General features: G+C 30.6%; 1 non-coding gene across 1 annotated transcript; it reads right to left on the bottom strand.

Annotated features, from left to right (window-relative positions):
• Window positions 1–4,677: 4,677 nt before the first annotated feature.
• On the bottom strand, window positions 4,678–4,759 carry TRNAS-AGA (transfer RNA serine (anticodon AGA)). The gene has a single exon. It is a non-coding gene; the product is annotated as a tRNA-Ser (tRNA).
• Between the last annotated feature and the right edge of the window lie 1,793 nt (window positions 4,760–6,552).

Raw genomic sequence — 6,552 nt, 5'->3', positions numbered from 1 at the left:
AATATATGTGTTAAAGCTTTTAAAATTATAATATACTTATTATTTTATTAAAATTAAAACATTACTATAATTAAATTATATTAAGTGACCAAGTTATATAATTGAAATTATATTATAAACTTGTTAAAGTTTGATTATTTATTCTAAAATACTATATATTTTTAATATTCTTTATTTTGAAATTCTAAATTCGACATATTTTTAATTTATTTATTATTTTTTGGTTGACTTGATTTATAAGGAATTTGAACTTCAAATTTAATGATATACATAATAATTCATAATACAATAATACTTCTTTTAGAGAATTTTTATTTAGTTAATTTCAATATAAAGTTACTATTAAATTTTAAAAAGTAATGTTATATTATTAAATTATAATAAATTATTAAAGTTATAAGATATTTTAAAAATTAAATCTAAAATGATATTATAAAAGGAAATCTAATTTACATACATAAAAACTAATTTTCACACATTTTTATTCACAAATATGATACACATATATAGTTAGATTGAGATCCAACTAATTCTAACAATATAGATAACAATTGAAAAGATATCTCAACAACCACCTACAAATCTCAAACCAACTCTAAACTCAGCATGAAATCATTATCTTCCAAGTCCTTCCCTTAATGCCTACATGCCAAATATAAATTACAATAACAAAATTGATCTTCCATATGAACGGTCTTTGTTAGCACTCACATCCACTTTGGAATCTAGTAGACATCACTCTTTCTTCACCACCACAACTTCGAGCCACTGCTTGACCTCCATTTAAAACATAACTGCGTCTGACCATTGTTGACGAACTTTGGAGAATTGATGCTTTCTGACCTCCCGAAGGACAATCTTGATATTGAACCACTTTATGAACTAACTATCATCTATCAAAATGCAACAAACTATAATTTTGATAGTTATATAGGTAAGTTGTCTAGGTACTGAGGTCAATTATACAATCGACCTTTGTTTACATACTCACAAAAATACCCTGTAACTGGCGCTTTTGAAGCCCAAAGCACAACAATACACAGCGACATATAACATACTCACATAATCAAATTAGCCATATGTTCTTTATATAAATTATGCTCATATATTCATTAATTGATTCTTTATATAAATTTTTATTAAAACATGATTTAAATACATAATACACTAGGCTCACAAACTCGCCTAAAATTTCCCATCACTTTTAATCTCTAATGCAACTCCAATCACTATCCTCTAATTTAATCTCTTATGCAACTCCGACCACTCCAATCACTATCTTCTGATGTCATCTTCTATTATTGTGTATTCATCATATCTGGGAGTTAATAGCTGGTAATTAATACCTCTTGCAAATAGATATGTGTATTGCTAAAATCATCCGTTCTAATACAAACTCAATAATTGGTTAGACTAATGTTACTAAACAATCACAACCAATATTACCATGACATGATAACAATGCACTTCAAACTTACAAGTTGCAACATCTAGCAAAATAAACGGGTGCAAAACCAAAAATTTAAATTAATTCATATCTAACTATTTTCTTTGGTAAGATCAAAGGAGTTATGGCAATTATATTTTAACTGCCTGTCGCAAAATAGGTCGTAGCGAGTGTCTAGGATTGAAATAGGTTTAATGTAGATTCATTAAATGGTGGGGACAGCAACATCTTCAAAAACGCCAAATCCTCCCGATAACCATCTGGAGTATATGGAAATGGAGGAACTTAATAATTTTTTAGAACTCTCACCTATCTTTTAACTATGTGTTATCAACAGTTTTAGCTCTTCTACCATTTAATGCTGGACAGTTGTTTTGCCGAAGGTCAATATGTTGTTTTTATTGTTTTGGCAGTTTGGCATGGTCAGTTTTTTGTATGGGCTTCTTTCGCCTTTCTCATGTGCCTCTCTGAGATTATCCTTGAGAAAATGATGGTCTTATCATGTGTTATCTACCCTTTTCTTCTCTTCAGATTCATCTGTTTCTTCCTAGAGACAGCCTACTTTCCCTATGTGTTGCTCATCAAGCTTTTTGCTGTGTATATTGCCTCAATATAATATAAAAGCTTTTCTTTCTGAAAAAAAATAATGTCAACACTAAATCATTGCTAAAACCTTTGTATGTTAATTACTTAAACTTACTTTACTAAATTTAAATATATTATAATTTTATTATCTAACTTGTTTAAAGAGTAGTTTTTAGTGCGTCTTTTTGGAAAAAAATTCTAGACAACCGTTACAATGAGGTCTATCAAATCCAGCGTGATTTTGAATCACTCTCTACATGATTAATGGATTTCCTCTGTACAGACCCTCTTTCCACGACACTTTTCACCTAACGGCTACTTCTTTCGAACAATGGTAACTCAACCAAATCGTTGGTAGAAATAGAATGCACGTTCACGTCTCCAATAATGGCACAAAGATTTATCGCTCATAACGTGGCTTCAACGTCTCCCCAGAATCTTCAATCGACGGTCGTTCCTTTTTCTTGCAACCTTCACGAAGAGTTCCATGGCCACTATCGTCTCTGCAATGTTGCCTTTATGGTCTCCCTGACTTCAATGCAGCGCTAAACAGATACGCAAGGAAAACACAAAGACGGAGGTTCTCGATAGGCAAAACAATGTTCTTGGTATCCTCTCCATAAAAATTATTTTCTCGACATTCAACTGGCATGCCTCCTTGGCCAGGGAACACACCATAGAGGGATACTCCACTCATAGGTCGTTGCCTCCTTCACAGGGCTTCACACAACGCTCGATCACCCACAACACTCCACAGTCCACACAAGACTTAATCACCCACAGGTTCAACAAGATGTTGAACAAACAAACAAAGCACCATCACAGAAAGATTATTTCTATGCCTTTGGCTCTCCACACAAGACTTAATCACCCACAGGTTCAACAAGATGTTCGACAAACAAAGAAAGCACCATCACACAAGATTATTTCTATGCCTTTGGCCCTCCAATGAGGAAGTTGTTGGAGTGAAGATTATTTCTATGTCTTTGGCCCTCCAATGAGGTAGTTGTTGGAGTCATGATTGCCGTTACATCATTAATGGGGAGCACCACAATCTCCCCCCAACGCGAGCCATGTGTGTTTCGAACTCGAGACTTTTGGATCTGTACCACTTGTTGAAGTCACGATTGCCATTACACCAAAACCTGCATGTGTTAGTAAAAAGACACATCGCTAAATTTAAGCACATGCCATGAAACACACGGGGAATGTTAGATCATCCTTCTACACCGCCATTAACGGGGAGCACAACAGGAATAAGGCCCTAAAGTGCTCTAATACCAAAAAGGAAATTTAATTTACATAAATAAAAACTAATTTTCACACATTTTCATTTACAGTAAAATACATAGATTGAGATACAATTAATTCTAATCATAAAGATAAAAGTTGAGAGGATCTATCAACAACCACTTACAAATTTCAAATCAACTCTAAACTGAACATAAAAGCATTATTTTCTAAATTAATTATATATATATATATATATAAATTTTATAAGTAACTTTTTTAATACAAAATGAATATTCAAATTAAACCACCATTATTATTATTATTAAACAATTTTATATTGTAATAGAGATATGGTTTTTTATTATCAAAATATACTTTTGCGTGATGGCAATTTACATAGTGTCTGTAGTTCTTGTATAGGACTATAATTTATAGTGATCATTAATTTTTGTAGAAATTAGTATAGGAAAATATAAACATTTATAATTTGAATTTGTGCATTTTAGTAGGCTATATGCCACAGGTCTTAGTTTTTTTGTTGTACTTGTAGCCATTTTCTATTACAAAGAGAATAGAGCGACTTCTCCTTCTTACTGGATTTTCTCCTAAAAAGACTTCCTAGGATATAGCTAATATCAATTATGAATTTTTGTTTCGTTATTTTTTATATTCTACATAATTATAATTTACACATATACACAATAAATATTAAATTATAAATCCCTAAATTTAAAAAGAAATATAACTAATATTAGTTGTGGATTATGAATTTTTATTTTGTTATTTTCTATATTCTACATCATTATAATTTACATACATATACACAATAAACATTAAATTATAAATCCCCAAATTAAAAAATAAAATAAATCCTCATAAAATAGATTTCATATTTTTTAAGCATAATTTGATTAAAAAAACTGCTATTATGAAAAAATTCATTTCCAAAACTTCATATAAAAAGAATTTTCATGTAATATATCGCATTGTAAAGAGAAAAATTCATTTCCAAAACTTCACATAAAAAGAATTTTCATGTAATATATCGCATTGTAAGGAGAATATTTTTTTCATGCGATGGTTTCAACGCTTTGAATATTCAAGTCTATTCCCTTTTCAGATGTTGGAAAATTTCCATCTCGCCATGTGTCGTATTGGAAAATTCTCTAGCGCGATGTATCACAGTATGGGAAAAATCTTCCATTTATGGATTATGACATCACCAAAAGTTATTTTCCTGCAAAATATTGCACCCAGAATCATTGTAACGCAATGGTAAATATTTTTGCAAAAATTTTATGCCATAATTAATTGCACGAGAAATTTTGAAAAGCCAACAATTAAATACCGAAGGTATCCTATAGAAAAATATTTAATTTATTTAGAAATTATAAAATGAAAATATAAAAGTGCGTGGACGGCAGGATTCGAACCTGCGCGGGCAGAGCCCACATGATTTCTAGTCATGCCCGATAACCACTCCGGCACGTCCACCCATGAATTGTTGCTTCTCCGTTGTCAAATTTTCAAAGCATAAAAAAAGAAATTGGCCAGTCTATGCTTTGTCATGTCGATCAGTGGACAGAGTATCTGTTTCAAAATAATTGGCTCAATCCAACATATTGCGTTTTCCTTAGGGTTTCTCCCTTTGCTTTCGTTTTCTAATTTTATTCTTACATGCTTGCACTGGTGAATATATTTATGAAGACGAAGGAAAGTATCTGCGCAGACCCTGGTTAATAAAATAAAATCGGTATATGAGAGAGGGCATTCACACACTCTTGCAAGTGTGTTGGTTGTATATCAGTTGAGGTAATTTGTTGAAGTGTCCGTTTTACTTGGATCTGATTGCATGAGTAACTTTTGATGGGTATGCAAATTGACTCTCGATTAAAGAATGGTTTATATCATTAATTGTGATTAACATGAATCTATAAAGTTAAATTAATTTTTTAGTATTAGATTTTAGATTTTTGTGATCTATATTGATAATAAGATTGTCTTTCGGAATAATCACATTTTTGAGATTTGGTTGACGTTTCAAACCAACTAATGTGTTCATATTTTCTTATTTATGAGGGAAGGAACTTACTTTTGTGAAATGATTTAATTGCTAAAATTTATTGATGCGTACATATTCTATCTTTTTTTATATGTCCATTCAAGTTGTTGTTTTGTTGGCCTTGTACACAAATTCAAAAGATAGTAAAGAAATTGCTATCAATAAAAGCACTATAAAGTCATAGTCATTTGTACATGGGCATCTCGTCTAGTGGCTTGAGTTAATGTTACATTTATGATGAGTCCTTTCATATTTGAAATAAAATTAATTTGTAAACTATTGTGGATATCTCGCTAAAACAATTCATCACAACAATTCTTGGAATATTCTAAAATTTTTTATTATGTAATTTATATTCTCAGATCCCTTATTGTGAATATTTCACTAAAATAGAGTCATCACAACAATTCTTGGGATATTATGAAATCTTTGATTATGTAATTTATTTTCCTAAATCCCATATTTATTATTATTACTAGCTTAATGTTCATAGTTACAAAAACAACTAAAATATGAAAATAAAAGAGAAATTAAATGGACACAAGAAGTGACCTCGGTAACCCAATATGAGAGAAACTAAGCTAAAAGGTGAATTTGAAAGTAAAAGAGCAAGCAAATGAACACAAGATGTAACTTGAGAAACCTAGCTAGAAGGCAAGGTTTCTACTTTGCTCTCTTGTCTTTAGTTATGGAATGCAAGTACAAATAAAGAGGCACTTAATATGGAGTTTTTTTTACATTGTGATCTAAATTATTACTAAATAATCTTCTACTAGTTACCATTTTGGTCAATAAGGATGTCAACTTGTAAGAGGCATGATTTTCATAAATAAGTGTTGATTGAGGTGATTTTGAAACTATTAGAAAGATCTCAATGTGTAGAAAAACTTCAATGTGCTTGGAGCTACGGTTGCAAATTATTGACACCAAAAAGTGTTATTTGATGCCTCAAAATAGTAGTGGAAAATTTTAGACGTCAAATCTCTAAATTGACACCTATCACTGAAATATGCCCTACAAACTAATTCCTCTTATTTTTCCACCACTAAAATACGAAAATAAAAAATAAATTATAATAATAAATTCTAAATCATCCAAAGCCCAGGTTATCTCATTTGTATTCCCACTTATTTTATAATCTTTAGCAAATGGAAAAACTCTACACTACGATTAGTATTGAAAAAGAAACAAAAATATTTGAGAATAAAATGAATTAATCTCTTTT

Source organism: Pinus tabuliformis, chromosome 6 (genome assembly GCF_031772625.1).
Source record: "Pinus tabuliformis cultivar Carrire ecotype Pingquan chromosome 6, CPIR1, whole genome shotgun sequence".
Classification (NCBI taxonomy): Eukaryota; Viridiplantae; Streptophyta; class Pinopsida; order Pinales; family Pinaceae; genus Pinus; species Pinus tabuliformis.
This window is presented reverse-complemented; position numbering and strand designations above follow the sequence as displayed.